Source organism: Lepidothrix coronata, unplaced genomic scaffold (assembly GCF_001604755.1).
Source record: "Lepidothrix coronata isolate B3197 unplaced genomic scaffold, Lepidothrix_coronata-1.0 Scaffold0, whole genome shotgun sequence".
NCBI classification, from domain to species: Eukaryota; Metazoa; Chordata; class Aves; order Passeriformes; family Pipridae; genus Lepidothrix; species Lepidothrix coronata.
Genome location: NW_016690180.1, coordinates 3819719 through 3836646, shown reverse-complemented (window position 1 = coordinate 3836646; position 16928 = coordinate 3819719). Strand labels below are relative to the sequence as shown.

General features: G+C 40.3%; 1 protein-coding gene across 3 annotated transcripts in view; it reads left to right on the top strand.

The window, feature by feature from the left end:
• Positions 1–1032: 1032 nt before the first annotated feature.
• SLC7A2 (solute carrier family 7 member 2) overlaps positions 1033–16928 on the top strand; it is a 55953-nt gene continuing 40057 nt past the window's right edge. For 2 of the 3 annotated variants that reach the window (XM_017831636.1, XM_017831549.1), the window contains exon 1: positions 1396–1509. The gene's annotated coding sequence lies outside the window, so the exon portion shown is untranslated. Of the gene's footprint in view, positions 1203–1395; positions 1510–16928 lie in introns of those variants that run through there. The other variant, XM_017831318.1, reaches the window with a different exon arrangement.

Genomic DNA, 16928 nt, shown 5'->3' with positions numbered 1-16928 from the left:
TTTCTAATATCCAAACTAAACCTCCTCTGACACAACTTCAGGCCATTCCCTTGGGTCCTGGCACTGTCACCACAGAGAAGAGATCAGTGCCTGACCCTCCTCTTCCCCTCACAAGGAAGTTGTAGACTGCAATGAGGTCTCCCCTCAATCTCCTCCAGGCTGAACAGACCAAATGACCTCAGTTGCTCCTCATACGACTTCCCCTCTAGACCCTTCACCATCTTTGTACCCTCCTTTGGACACTCTCCAGTAGCTTTATACTCTTCTTATATTGTGGTGCCCAAAACTGCACATAATATTCAAGGTGAGGCCGCACCAGTGAGCAGAGATAGACAATCATCTTCCCCAGCTGACTGGGAGATTCAGATTACAGTGTTGAAAGGAGAGGGCCTGTATAAGTAGAATATGTGCAGGGAGAAAAAGATGATGATTTTAAGTTTTATTCTGGCTATTCTTAATGTTATTCTTAGCATTAGCTATTCTTAGCCTAAGGCTATTCTTAGCCTCAAAATGAGTTTTTAAAGATATCTGGCTGAGCAAAATTATTTGAATTATTTAGGCTGAAGCAGAGGGAGGCAAAAAGCTCTCCAACCTGGACAGATAGAGCTACCAGTTCCCAGGTGTCTCAAACAAATATGACAAGGCTTGTAGGAAGAGGCAGATTGGAGGAGAGGAAGACTGACAACACGGGAATGAAAAGAAGCTGCATTGTGCATGTAACCAGCTGTACCCATCCTGTGACACTTTCTGCTGCTCTCAGCCAAATTTTGCCTATGATGTCTTCCCAAAGGAAGCATACGAAGCATTATCTGCTAGGACCGACGGGGCGACTTTTCCACCTTCATTCCCATCGCTTCCTGGAGCTTCTCCACAAACCCCCACCACATGTTCCTGACAGGTGCCCCTAAAAATTGATCCAGGAAGTGGCAAAGGGCGGCTGGGAGGCGGCCGGCCCGGGAGCAGCCGCTCCTCCCGCCCCCCAGCGCAAGGCCAGGGCAGGCACCCCCCGCCCGCGGGCTCACCCGGCTGAAGCTGCGGGGAAAATTGTTTCAGAGGGCGGCTCATGAACCCCCCGCCGGGGCTGTTCGCGTGCAAAACATCAAAGCACTCGGGGCAGAACGAAGTTAGAGCGCCCCGTGGTTGCTCGTAATTAGAAGAGGGAGAACGTCCCGGCGGGGACTCTGAACGTCGCTCCCGCGGAGGTGCGGCGGGTCTGCAAGGGCGGGGGGCGTGGGGATGTCTGTGTAGGCTCTGAGGCCGCGGGGTCGGGGCTGCCCGGCCTCCCTTCCCTGAGGCACACGGCGGGGAACACGGTCCGACCCTTCAGGGAAGACCCCTATCCCCCGCCTCCTAAAGGGAGGCGGGGTGGAGTTTGCCGGCCCGCACGTGTGGGAAGGCCGGGCAAAGTGGGCTCTGTGACGGGGACAGCGCCCCGGCTTTCGCCGCCGAGAGGGACCCGCCGCTGTCAGCCAGCTGGGCGCAGCCCGCAGGGAGCCGTGCCCGGGTCCCGTAAGTGGCTCCTCTCTCCCGCCTTTCCATTCCTCGGGACCGGGTCGGCGAGGGGTTGGAGGAAGTGCCGCTGCCGGGGCCTCTCGGCTGGCTTGGAGGTGCTGGCGAGGGCTCCCACGTTCCAGCCAGGCGAGAGCCCCCGGTGTGCGGCCGGAGGGCCGCTGACCCTCCGCCTGCTCCGAGGAGTTATTCTTAGCGCCGGGAGACTTGCGCGGGGAGAGAGGCAAGGACTTTTCTGCTGCCTTTTAAAGTCCGCTGGGGGGAAGCGGCGCTGGCGTTTCCCTGATGGCCCTGGTCGCGTCCCCCCAGCGCTGGGCGCTGCAGCCGGGGGCGCGGGGCGTGTGGAACCCGCGGGGGGGGCACAAGGGGAAAGGCACCCGAGCGCTGCTGGGCAGCGGGTGTGGGACCTTGTCTGCTGGTCCTGGGGCAGCATCTGCTGGTGCTGTAAGTTTGGAGGCGCGGATGGGTGCAACGGCTCTCCCTGGGTTTCCGACGAGCTCGATCTAAGACTTTACCTGGAGTTGCTGTCCATGCAGGTACTGCCCGTGTGCAGGGGTTTACTGACTCAAAGCACACAGTGCAACCACAGTTCTTCACTGCGTTTTGAGACACTGGGGAAATCACACTGCAGTGGAGAGCATGAAGTGGGTGCAGGTCCCTAACTGTGGTAAAGCAAGTTTAGGAAACGTGAGATTGTTCCCTTCTGCCAACTTTGCATGTTTAAACGTAGAAATATGTTTGAAGTATGTCACCCAACTGGCAGCTGGAGAAAAGTAGTCCAATAAAATAAATTTAAAATTTGAGGTGTCTGAAGCAACAGAACATAAACCTTATGTTTAAAATATTAAGTATCACTCGAGATTTATGATAACATTTGGATGGTAGAGTGTTGTGGATCTGATGCAAGTCTTGGGTCTGGGTGAACTCCATTAATTTGGCTGAATTACCTTAGTTTGGGGGAGTAGGGTTATCACACCGCTTGGTTCTGACAGTGCATGGAGTTTCTTCTGATTTTTATGCTGGTGCTTAACACATGATTCCAGCAAAAGTAACTTACTTGCGAAAGGAATATAAGTTTCCTGAAGTTTGGCCTCAAGTGTGAAAGGAATTACTTCAAGCCTACCATCTGCTTCAAGTATATTAATACCTAACATTATTTGAAAACCTTTCAAACATTTCTCTTTGTATTGTTCGTATTAAAACCAAAACAAATATATTGAGAGGCATTCAGATGTTTCAGAGATGGAGAACATAAGACAAGGGATCATGGCATACAGAACTTGTATATATTGAAACAAGCTAGTGGTAGTTTGTTTATGCTAGAAAGACAAAACACATTGTATGAAAAGTTCCTGTAGACACTGTGCAGATTCAGGACACCCTGGATCTTGGATTAGAATTTGGATTACACACTGCGGACAATGTTTTGAATTCTGGTTTGTGTCACCTAATGGCATTAAAACATTAAGACTGATTGTAAAAATAGGCATTAAGCCTATAAAAAAAACTTGTTTTCATTGGTATGTATAATGTACAATATAGTCAGACATAAAAAGACTGCCTGTCCTGCTCCTGTAAGCAGATCTCCGTTGCTGCAATTAATTCCATTTGACTCTACCCTGTCCACACAATTCTAAACCCCACTGGGCTCTGATACAAATTGGTACAGGAACAAAACAACCCCACAGAGACATAAGTAGCTGGTTTTATATCTTATGCAAAGTGCAATGATAATTTGTACGAATGGCATACATTTTTACTCTTTTGCCACATGTTGTGATGAAGATTATTCATGCATGGAGTAATCTTCTGTCTAACTGATGTTACTCAAATACAACTTTTGATTCTTCAGACGTGGATGAAAACTGGCACTTTGTGAAGTGTTAATGCAATGAAGCTTTTGATCCTGAAGCTCAGTATGTTGGCTAGCGTGTGCATGTGTAAATGGTCCGAACAAAGTTGTTGACCTCAGTAAAAATGTACTTGATAAGATGCGTGACTGTGTAGCTGTTTCTAGCTTTGTACACACAGATTAAATCAAAATCAGTTTCAACTTGCTTAATAATCGCAGAATCACAGAATATCCTGAGTTGGAAGGGCCCACAAGGATCATCAAAGTCCAAATCCTGGCCCTGCACAGGACAGCCCCAAGAATCACACCATGCCTGAGAGCACTGGGTTAATAAATTAATGTACTTAGCATATTTTCCACCTGCCTGTATATACTTCTAATTTTTTTAAGTTTAAGATTTTAGTTAATAAGGTACACAGGGATGACAATGACTTTGGAGTCAATGTGTTGTTATTGATGCCATTTATTAGCTACTTTATGGGGATATTTGATATATGAATATGTTGGCATAATAAGTGGCAGTGAGTACAGAAAGACAGGCAAGATAAAAGAAGAAGAATTTAAAACTTTTTAAAACTTTTTCACTTTTTAAGTGTTTTGGCAACAATGTATTTCGAAGGAGGAGGTTTCTTTTTGTAACTCAGTGATTGCAGGTGGATGTGACAGAGACTCAAGCTAGTCAAGACTCCTGGGTAATTTTGTTGGATATAAGAATCCATCAGGAGATCTCGAGGTGAAGAGAACTGCTAAAGATCCACCTATCTTAGGTGAAAATATGTGAAACTTAATTTTACAAGCATAGGGACCAGAAATGGGACAGAGATTGAAAACACATATCAGCTTAAGTCAGTGTAGGTTTTAGCTTGTTTGAAAATGCATATTACTTCTACGTTTCTGCTTGCATGTACTGCAGAGTAACTGAGAAAAACTGTGACTGGTGTTCATTGCAAAATGAGATGTATTGAAAGGTGCTTGAAGATTTAGTTCCTCCTTTCGTGCCTTGGCAGATTTTTGTTCAATTTGCAGTGGACTATATGTTTAAAACAGAGGCAAATGAAGGGGAAAGATTGCAAATGATCAAAAAGGAACTTAAGCTATATGTTATTCCCTAAGTTTAAGATCAGAAAGCTCTTACAGCTTTACCCATACACCTTTTGATCATCTTCACTTGTGTTGGTTCCATAGGTATTTTGGCATCCATCCATCATGATACAGGTATCACATGACACTAAAAAAAACTCCCCAGCTAGACATGGCATGCTTTCCTGGTTTGCCTGCTGTTCTATTTTTAACCAGAATCCTCTCTAGCTCATACAATTATATGCTTCAGGAGAAAACCCTTTAGGAAATTTTCCTTCACATAGGCAATATTAGGTAGGGCACTAACATAAAAATATAGCATGCACTGTAGGGTACTGGTCCTGTCTTTGACTTATTAATTTTTTATACTAGAATGAGCAATCTTCTACCATTTCTTTTCCCCTCAGGTACCTCTCAGGCATTTGGTGATCTATTAATGCCATATAGCCAAAGGTGTAGAAAAGAGCTATCAATGCCATTTTAATGCATATTTGCGACTTTAAATCAGAACTTCATGTGTTCATGTTTTTCCATACTAAGATACTAAAAATTATTTTATATGCTGCCGAAATTATTAAAAAGTATATAAAAATATTTAGAGTCATGTTTCTGTGTCTGTAAGTTTTCATGTATCTGAAAGTGCCAGCTTCGTGATACCTTTGCTGTTTATCACATCACCTTTGATCCCTCAGTGTTGTGATACAGTACTGATCCTCAGTCTTGTCGATTCTCATCCTTCTGTTTGTTCTCCACTTGGAGTAAGACTCATCTTCATTCCACTGGTGGTAAGTCAATTGACAGGGCTGTTGGAAGCAAACAGTTGAGCTTTCAGAAAATGACAAACGTGTCCTCCTCTCTGCTGGGAAAAGCATTTGTATAAGTGATCTGCCACTACAACTCCAGTGAGAGTTATAAAGGTTACTAGTAAAAGTGGCTTCTGGGATTCCTAAGTTTAGTCATTGCTGACAGTCATCTAAGATCTGCAGTACTATCTTGTGTGATCTCAACATTGTAATTTATCTGAGTGGGCATACTCCAGGAGGAAGATCATTTAGAAACACACTGAATGTTGTCATTGTTCTTATGAGTTCCTGCATAGGATTGCATATGTGTGGAATGAGATTTCTGAATCTCTGTGAAATACTGATGGGAAATGTATTGCAAGTGCTTGACCACAGAAAGAGCTCGGGACATCTTGTTCTACGCACATCTGGAAAAGAAATACAGCATTACCTCAAATAAAACATTCTGCTTATGAGATGATTGTTGAAGGTCTCTTAATGCCAATATATGGGCTATAGCAATTACATACACAGATAGATATCCTTTAGTTCCCTCCGTCTTACTTGACCATGAACAGTAGAAATGAGGATGGGCAGGTTGTGACAGTCTAAAAAATTAATACTTTAATGGCTGGTGTTGAATCCATTTTTATTGAATGTTACTAGGGGAGAGGTGCTACTGGAATAGCATACATAGACAATTGCCATATCTATGCATTCTTTACTGTGGATGTTAAGATTCTGTCCTAGACTGCATAGACTCCCATGTATGTGTCATGTATGTGATGGTTGTGTATATATGTAAGCAGCCCCCCAAGACGTGTTATAAGGAAGTAACCGTTAAACTGGAGGAGAATATTTTATGGTTTAAAGTTAATAAAAGAGGTCCTCACAAATAAAGTGTACTTTCATTCACATATTGTAAAGTTAATAGAATCCCAAAGACAGATGGAGCCTCTCAAAATGTTGCCCAGGCAGCAATGAACTTTTTAATGGTATGGAATAGCAACACCATAGTTCTGATGACAGCTAGCTACTCTAGTTTGGGTTATGGCTTCTAGAAATTATTATCTAATTATCTAAAACTAGTTTACATAAAAATCCAGGCCACTATAGGATGACTTCTACAACACTGATTTTGGAAGGGTAGAATCTCTTATTCACATACTTCTAAATGACTGCATGCCTCGGACAAGTAGAAGTAAACCAGTCACACAGGAAAAAAATGGAGGAAACAATCATACATAAACCATCACATTATTGTCATGCTTGTTCATTGGCTCTGGTTCTTCTTCCATCTCACTTCTGCAACTACCCTGTCCTACCACACCCGGCAGTTAATGTAGATGAGCCGTAAAGACCTCCATGCAGTTGCTAGAGAAAGGTTGTTTTTGGTGCCCTCAGTTCCCTGTGACAACTCATCAGAAATGCAGCGGAGTGCACACAACGTCTGCTGTTTCTGATAAGTAATCAGAATGGGCAGAGTCAGTGTTTGTGATTCAGTGTTTCGCTGTTGTTCCCTCTGTCATTAATGACAGGGTAGTTTTGCCTCTTCATGATGGTAACATCAGTTTTCAGAGGTCTTGGATGGCTGTTCTCACTAAATGACCTCATTTCGGAAAATTACTTTGTCAGATGTCCTACCAGAAAGGGATGATTAAATTAATCCAATGTAGTGCTTACTGGAGTTTTTGTGAATCTAACTGCTGTGGAAAGGTAACAAAATGTAGAAAGGTGTCAACTGACAAAATGCAAATAAATAAATTTTCTTATGCAGGGAACTTAACTTATGCAGGAAACATTTGTCAATTGAGATTGGATTGAGGGGAAAAGACACACCATACCAGTAATTTTGCCAGACTTTTCTACCATCATCTGTGTTTAATATACAAATTCACTTCACTTGTGCTTTTTGCTTTCCAGATTTTTTTTTTTAGAAATATATCGAATACATTTATTTTTGCTTTAAAGAACATTATGCTTTATATGACTCTTTTTGGAGAGGCGGAGTTGGATTCAATGCAATCTAATCTTCATCACCTTTACCGTGAAAACAGTGAATGATGTGGATAAGCTGTTCTATAGCTGTGTGAATTCATGTAGTTAATCCCTACTCCTTGCCCATTTTCTTTGAGATTAGTTAATTCTTTGCTTGGAGTTGGATTGCAAGCTATTTGACAACATGGGAAAATGATTGTTTTTTTTTATTTTGTTTGTGCAGTACTATATGCATTGTGGTTATGAAATAAATAATAATTGAAATAGAATTTGGAAGGAATTATTATTGTTCTTTTCTAAGTTTCCTTAGATAGAGAAATATCTCCATACCATTTAAGGAAAATGTAACATTTGGATATTGTGAAGATATCTGATTACTCATATGAGGACCTAAATTAATTCCTCTGAATTCACTGTTTATGAATGATTTGGTGTAGTATTGATTTTATTTTGCCCTTGAATGTTTCTGGACCGTCATGCAGTTGAGAGAAAACAATGGGATGTGACTTGCCATTAAATACTTTCACCACTGTGAATGAGGTGAAAATCTTGTGGATATATAGAATTAGCATGCATGCGTGATTCTTTTCAAAGGTACAGTGCTTCAGTGTGCTTTTTAGAAGCAATAGTTTAGATGACTAGGCTGTATTTTTGATCCTTGTAATGACAGCCTAACTTGTTTTAAGTTTTAAAGTAGTAGTAAGTATTTGAGTGTAGTAAGTTGCAGGATTTAGTTGCTGTGTTCTGCTGTAAGGATTTGAAGGGAGGGAGAACTTTTAAGGGTAGTACTGAAGAAGTATCATGAAACATCAGGCTTGTTAGGTGGAAATTAGGCCAGCAAAAATTCGTACATGTTTTTGCAATACTAGGTACATTAATATGTAATTTATACATTCTGCGGTTGTTGCTTTTCCTCAGCAATATGTTTTTAGAAAAATTTTGATGCCTTACATCTATGCACTGCTTACCAACCTGTGTCCACCCTCTTTCTTTACAAAGACTCGAGAAGGGCCCCTGGGTGGTTACTGATAAGGAGGGGCTGTTCTGAAGGTATAACAAGGTCTCCTCCTATGTGAAGAGGGAAGTCCTGAGCTGGAGGCTTTCCTCAGGCCTGTGTGTAGCAGGTGCCTCCTACATCTATGAATTTGTTTTTTGTTTTTTAAATATATTTCAATACGGCATGAGTATGCACTAGGTAAATTGCTATGCTGACAAACTAAAAAGAGAAAAATGGCAGTTATCTACATCTAGATCGGTAAAAAGATTCAGTATTAAAAATTTAGTCATATGGATTACCAAGTAGTACATGGTGCTTCATTAGAAATACTATGAGATTTGCAAATATAATATTCACTGTCAGATGGAAAAGTCCAGAGAAGTTGAAATTAGTACTTTTTAAAATACCATCTATGCTTGTAACTAACAGGCCTGCTTTGAGGGTTTCACTGTCTTCAGGTGGCCTGTGTACCTAACCTTACTATCCTTTGATATGTATCTTATCCTTTGTGTTAGTTTAATTCTGTGCCCCAAATCTGAATTGGCCTGAATAGTTGCTATGAATAAAGATTCAGATATCTCCTAAGGAAGCCTCAGTGGTGAATTGCAGTTCCTTGTATTCTTATAGTGCTGTCTTTCCTGTTTCCCAACCTAGTTTTCAGCACAGTAGAGACTGCTATATTTCATGTTTACATCAGTTTGTATAGAATAACTCCATGGTCTGTAGAGTTTCATGCTGGTGTAAACAAACAAATGATGCCTACCCCCCCATAACCTGACCATGACAGAGCTAAAATCGTGTTTGAAAACAAACTTATGGAGGTGAAGTATTTTTCCTAAGGTCTGTATATAACTTCCTTCTCCCAATATTTGTATTTTTCTGCCTTCTTGTCCAAAGCCAAATGGATTTGTCTATTTATGTGAAAAATGTAAATGCCTGACAGAAAGCTGACATCCTTGACTCTTCTTGGAGCCTAAACAACTGAGTAGAATTTAAGTGCATTCATCATATTTAGTTGAGATGATATACAGAGCTCCCATATTGCCAAGATCTCTGTTTTCTGCTCAGAGAAGTATATGGTTGGTGCAACACAACATCTAGGAAAATAATGAGAGAGACCATTGTATTTGAAAGACCTTTTGGAATGTATGGAGGCGGAACAGTGGCAAACTTATGTTATGCCACTTATGAGAGAAAAAAAAAGTATTACAAGGTCCTCTGTAGCAGCTTGTTCTCTGTAGCGAAAGATGAGATGCTGCATAGGGAAACAATGGTGATTCACATGGTGTTTGCTCCTGAGAGTTTGAGCGGGTTTAAGATGTAGTAGACCCAGATCACCTGGGAGCATTTAAGGAAAGACTGAACATGGCATTTAGTGCTACAGTGTAGTTGACATGGTGGTGTTCAGTCATAGGTTGGAGTTGATTATCTCAGAGGTCTTTTCTAACCTGATTGACTCTGTGGTATCAACCAACTATTGCTGAGACTCCTTTAGATTTTTAAGGCACTTAAAAGAAGTTTTCAGGAGTTAAAAAATAGATGTTCATATGTCATTAGGAGAAATCTCATTTGTTCCATGAAAATGCAACTTTCATCATTGTGGTTGAGCCTGATGCGAAAAATACCATGTGGTAGCAAGTTTTATTTGCCATGAGGTGTTCCGGTAGAACAACTGTCTTAGTGCAGTGAGGTATTCACTGTGGTTTTTTCACGGTAGAGAAGAAACTAGGAGGGAAAAATCAGCCCTGCAACATACTTTCTCTAAGTGAAGGAAATCTGTTCTAATTGATTCAACATTTATTCCTTAGTGGGACACTACTTCTGAGTATCCAGTCCAGAATTGTTTGCAGTCTCCCATGCAATGTCCAGCTATTAGAAATATTTTATTAGACCATTGTAATTTATTTTTTAATTTATTACGTGCATGTGTCTTATTCTGAGGCAATTAGTTTCAACATCAGACTTAATAACCCCATTTTGTATTTCTAATTGTCCCAGTTATAAACATTTATAAACCTTCCTACAGTTTTGTAGTACTTCGTAAAGCCTTTATGGTGTTTAATTGCCTATATCCTCCACTTCATTAGTTGTCTAAGCAAATAATTTTAGATTTGTATTAAATAAGAGGGTTTTTTTTCCATTTGACTGTTTTTCTGTCCTATGTGGTAACAGATGGCTTGCACTTAGTTCAATGAACCAGATGCAAAAAGAGCAGAATTTGCAGTAAAATACTGTTGATGTTGCATTTTTATTCCCACACAATAAATTAAGTCAGCTTTCTGATTATGTAAAGTGAATGTTTACACTCTTTCATTGAAATTAATTAAAATGTATCCTCTACGTTCTGTGAAACAAGTAGATTCCCAGTCTGGATGGGCTCATAGGTACAATTTGTGCATTTGTTACTGAAGCCATGTCTGCATAAGAAGCTCTTGTATTGTGCTCTGGGCTGCTATCTCTTATTCCTGCTCTAGTAACCATCTCTCTATGCCTGCACAGCTGTTTGTGGTACAGTGCAATGAACTGGATTAGGAAACATTCATTTTTTATCTTGGGATACTTTTGATTAAGGATCAGTTCCCTATTCTAGTTGGAATGGCCACACACATGGCCGTGCAGCCACAACTAACGGATGGATACAGAGGAAAGAATAGACTGAGCAGTATGAGCTGCTTCAATTGTGCCACCATTGGAAGAAACTATTTAATATGCTCCACAAAGCTGTAAAACATACCAAAATTTCACTTATCCCCTCTGATGTTTGTCTTCCCTTCCTTTTAGACTGTCTTTTTTACTGAAGAAAGCATTAGTTCAAAAACTTTCATCATAGGACTGTAGTATCCCTCAAACTTTTTAAGGAAGTTTTGGCATTTAGAATCATACTTTCCTTACAACATAGGAACTCCTGTAGAGTTCAGTCTCATTCCTTTGGACAGGAGCTAAAGAAAGTACCAACTTTTTAATCAAGAAGATATCACTTACCAAGTGTATTTTTGCTGATGCTCCTTTAGACTGGCTTGGTAAATGACTTTTGTGTGAAACTGTATTGAATGAAGGATTTTGGATAGTTCCTACTTTTAATTTGTTACATCTTTACTATAACTGTAGTTCCACTACTGCATTTTTGACCTGATTCTGATCTCTGTTTGGCCTTGTAAATAGAAAGTATATCCATAGGATCCAATGAAATTACCAAAGTTGCAAAATATCCCTCTTGTTCCCTTCCCCATTCCAAACACTCTCTCAACTCTCATTTGCATTTATTAGTAGGCTATTATAACCTATCAGAATTTCTTAAAAAAATATTCCAAGTTATATTCTTGTGCCTGTTTATGAAAACTGGCAGTATATTCGTCCAAACAGCTGCATGATGATTGGTACAAATTACTCCTGTAGAAGATGGTTAGTAGGATAAGTATCTTCCTTTAATCTACATAGAAGAACGGTGAAATCCAGCATTTTAGCTTGGCTGAAACCTAGCTAATAGTTATATGGGTTTCAGTGTTCCATATACTTTCTAAGGATTTGATAGCAAACATTGCTGATAGCACAGAGTTAGACAATGAGTTGGTTTAATTGCAACTGTTTGCAAATGGCAGAAAGGCAGCAGAAACACAGAATGATGTGAATGTTGTTCATAGTGTTCCCTGGAGGGACAGCTTGGGGTGGCTGGAAAGAAGCCTGGAACTGTAAGCAAAGAAGCTGTCCTGATACTTTGATTCCCCCTATGTTCAAGGAAACAGGACTCTGGAAATGCAGAGCAGNGTGCGACATTGAATTTCATCACCTCAGGAGTTGGTGGAGCATCTGCTTTCTCGGGGGAAAAGCTTCCAAGTGCTATATGTGGACTCTTCTTTGATAGTAAACACACCCCTTGAAACCCCATCCAAAGGCTGAAGGAAGATCTGAAACAGTGGTATACGGGAACATTACTCACAGTGCTACTGCTGTGGCGTTCTCATAAACAGCTAGCATAGCTGCTGGCTTGAGTGAAGAATCTTTGCATTTCTCTTAGCAAACTTAGAAAGTGGGACTTCAGGAACAACAACAAAGCCTCCACAATCCTTGGAGTTAAATCTGTGAATTGGGTAGGCTATAGAAGTTGTCTGCCTGGATTTGGAACTGCGTCATCCAGGGATCTTGCATAAGGCTGAATATTTTACCACAGATTTCTGCTCTGGAGGCCCAGGAAGGGAAAGTTTGGATTGCCCCATCAGAAATACTGCAGTCCTTGACATTAGCATTTTTTTTGACTGATGCAATTCTGCTGAAATGTATTTGGCTTGGTTCAGAATTGCTAATAAATTGGGTAAATTACTGGACAGAACAGAATAGCTTTTTGAGCACAGGCTATGTGGAGAAGTGGGATATGCTTCAGAATAAGCAGAGGGAAATGGTAGTGTTAAAATCCCACTCAAGGTTACAAAATGTTAAAGTATATACCATAAGATATATAAATGTGAAGTATATGCCATGTGTTCAAACTGATGTTTCAGAATGTGATGCCACACCAGGCTGCAAAATGAGGAGTGGCTGACCATCATAAGCAGTGAAGAATGGAAATCACAAAACTGTTGCTTGGATTCTGTGTGGGTTGTTTCGCTGGCCTTTGGTACTGATTTGACCATTTAGAGAGGTTCTCTTCATCCTTTGCATGTATCATTGAACACCTGTATCAAGAAAGGATGTCTGAACCTTCAGCCACTTCTGGGATCTTGCTCCCTAGTTAATATGGCAGCACTGTATTGTGTAATGGACTGTGGAGATTTAGCAGTCTAATGTTTGAAAATTTTACAAATAAAAAAGAGATCCTGGCTGATACAGAGTGAGTTATTTTATGCAGTGAATATTAAGTTGGTAAGTCAGCATTCAAAGACCAGACGATCCAAGAAAACCAAAAGACCATTTTTGTACGAGGAGGAGTGTGTGACTGTTTTATGTGTGTCTTCAGGCTTGTACAGTGTATCAGCTTGCTTTTGTATGGTAGGAGGAAGGTACTGCCTGTATGCCTGCTGCAGCCCGTTTGTTATACTCAGACATATGCTAGGTGCTAAAAAGGCATATACCAAGCCCTGTGAATCAGGCGGACAGTCATGAGTATGAAAGTTATAACTGAAGGGAAGGGGGAGAAGTCTGCTTTTTATGGATTTAGATAAATGACCCCTAGAATTCAGCAGTACCTCCTACCTGAATTCCAGGTTCATGTACTAAGAGCATCTCAGCATGTGGTGGGGATGAGCTTTCATAATGGTCTTCTCCAAAAATTGTGGAAAGCAAAGACTGAAATAAATAAGTAAATAAACCTCTCCTATACAAATGCAACCTCTGTAGGTTTCTGTCCTTGTCTTTCTCAGCTGCTTTTTCGTATGGTTCACGCTGAAATAAGAGTATGCACACTGAAATAAAGGCATACTGAAATAGAAGTTGGGCTGTATTTTCTTATATGTAAAGCAGAACTGATAGTGTCTGTATTGTTTTTATAGTATCCTTATTATGCTTTTTGAATTTCAGATCAAGTAACTTGGAGTCAGAGTTTCATTTGGCATTCCCATCAGTGAATGCCACATCAGGGTGCAGGGTGTGGTGTCAGTATTCAATTCATTACACAAAACTTGGAATGGAATAAGACTTAAAGTAACTTTTATAGCCATTATTCTCTAAATATCCCTATTTCCCTGAGATGTACCAGTAATGCTGCACACTGAACAACTGAACTGTCCAAGTTTGCTTAAAATCGATTTGTCTTTTGTAGGTGTTTCTGCCAGTGACAGGATCAGATTTGACGCATTGTTATGAGTCAGTCACCATCAGCACTGCTGCAGTGTTACATTCTAGACTTTAATCTTGCCATTCAGACTGTTGTGGCCTTTATAGGTTCTTACCTTGCCTGACAGCTCTGCCTGAGAATAAGCTTGTCCATACTCAGTTACGGTTGCACCAAAAAGAGTTATATTTTAAGTCTCGCCTACAGCAGTTAATCCTTCTCCATATGTACCTTGCAGTAATGCTGGTACAAGAACTTGTGCAGTTCTGTAGTGAATTGTATCAGGAAACTAATCTGAGTCAAAATTGACTCTGTACCTACTCAGTGTTACTGTAGCTTCATTCCCCAGTTTAATTCACTTTACTGCCACAGAAATGTTTCTCTTGCCCCAAGGGAAGAAAGCAGGAAGGAGCATCCAGTTAGAGTACAGCATTTATTGTGGTGGAAATACCAGTTTGAGGTGTTAGTTCAAACTATACTATGACTGCTGATAAAGCAATGGCAGCACAGAGCTTCTCTGTCTGGCAAGCATCTTTGAATTCAGGTGGGTTGCAGTACAGCCTGCAGCCTTTGCAGCTGAGGATTCACTGTTATGTGTGTGCAGTGGCAGTGTCTACTTCAGCAGTAGTGCAGCTCTGCAGTAATGAAGCTGTAGAGGAAAATTTCTAATGCTGTGGATTCACTGACCATACCACCTAGATTTTGGTATGTGTGAGGGAATTGGGAGGAATTCAGTTTAGTTTTTGTCTGGTCTCACAGACTGAATTTCCATTACCAGTTGGAGTGTAGTAGGTGCTGTTCTGGAGTACATATCTGAATTTCCTTTCGTATGAAAGGATATCTCAGGATTGTTCACAGTGAATGGTCAGGATGACTGGGAAAGTCTTTGAAACTATGCATCAGATCTGAACAAAAATGCCAGTGCTCTGCCTATAGATGCTGCTGTCAGACTGTTGCACTGTGGTATCAGTTGGATTTCACTTATTGTATATGACTCTATCATTCTTTCTGATTCCATTTCAAAACTTGTTTTTGTGACAGTTCAGCAGCTAATCCCACTGTTACTCTCCAAGCTCTGAGACTGATGCATTCATTCACTCTATGTTCGTGGTAATGGTCAGAAAGAGATATTTTCTAGCACAATTTTATCCCTTATCTCTATCTACTGTGGCAGTATTCCATGAAAATTGAGCTAAGTATGACAACATGAAGTCTAAGTCAAATAAAAACTTTTTTGCTGGACTATTCTTGATGTGCACGTATGGTCTCATGAAATTTAGTACCCAAAGAAGGGAATTTCTTATTCCAAACTAACTGTGATTCAGTGGATGAAAACGTAGAATCATAGAATACCAGTTTGGAAGGGACCTCAAGGATCGTCTAGTCCAACCTTTATTGACAAAAGTCTAAACAAGTGGCCCATCACCCTGTCCAGCTGAATCTTAACAGTGTCCAACGCTGGGGAATCCATCTGGGGAAATTATTCCAATGGCTGAATGTTCTTATTGTGAAAAATTTTCCTCTTGTGTCTAATAGGAATCTCCCCAGGAATAACTTGTACCCCTTACCCCTTGTCTTTTCCATGTGACTCCACATAAAAAGGGAGTATCCATCTTCAAGGAGCTTTGCCAAAAGAGAGAAGCGTAAAGATAGTGCTTGAAAGTGTTGCATTTGCAGTGTAATGGAAAATATTGGATCTGAATAATCTAAGAAACACCAGTGAAAGAAAACCTGGATGTGTGTTTGAAAGGTGGACTTTACCAACTGTTTCCATTCTTGTTTGAAGGTGTTAGCAGCAATAGCTACACTGCAGCTTCTTGGTATTTTGATAGTCAAGCATATTCATTGTGCACCAGTAGGAAGACAGATGAACACACCAACCCACACACATTTTGTTGTTTACCTCTGCTGTTCTCATACTATTGATTTTTCTTAGATTAAGTTCTAAGGCCTTGACTCTGAGCTGGGTGTTACCACAGTATGAATAATTGCAGAGATATTTTTTATCTTAGCACAGTTGAAAAGTTTTTTGTTTCACTAACTGAGGCTCAAAGTGTATTTATAGACAGAATTGTGCCATGTGGCTACAATCTGTCATAAATTCAAGTGCTTTTATAATGAAGCTCTTAATTTTGAAGGGATTTCAGTCTTTTTGGTTAAGCATAAATTTGAATTTCTGGATCAAGGATAAAGAACTAAGTATTTTCTTTTTCTTTTTTTAGAGAAATAAATGCTGATTCTTCCTTTCTCTCCTGTTCTGGAGCTAAAACAGCTTGGCAGCAGTGTTTGAACACAGTTACAGTTAAACCAGTTTTGGAAAACGGTTTGGCAGACCACAATGGAATAAGGCCAAAGTATGTTACAGTTTTAAAACCTAATTCTAAGCTAAAATTATAGCTATAGTGAGAGACAATGATGTAAAGCTCAAATGTTTGTCTCTTGCTTTGCCTTCTTTTTATTTTATCCAGTTAGTCAAGCTGTGCTAGACCGCTAGAAACAGTGCTCAAACTTCTCATAAATCCTACATTTCTTCTGCCTGGGCCTCAATCAATGTGGACAGGAAATTACATAGTTATGTAGTTCTTTGAGAAGTAGCTTACTTTTTAATCATATCATCATTAGGTAAAATTTCACATATCTTAAAAATTAAGTTCTGTGGAGCCTATAGCACTGGAGATAAATGATCTTTTTCTTTGCTATGTCATTTTTTGCAAAATAGTTGAATCAAAGGCTGTTTCCATTTCCCTTGATACCTTCCGGTGTTGTACAAACACAGCTACTTTCAACTGCTTTAGTTTATCTGCTGTTGGCTTTAGAAGTACAATTTGCAATATGACAGGCTGACTGCAGGACATTATTTTTAAAGGTTGTATAAAATGGATTGTGCATCTTTTTTTTCCCACAGTGAAAATGTCTAGACTCTTCAGAACCTTTGTAAAGCTGTTA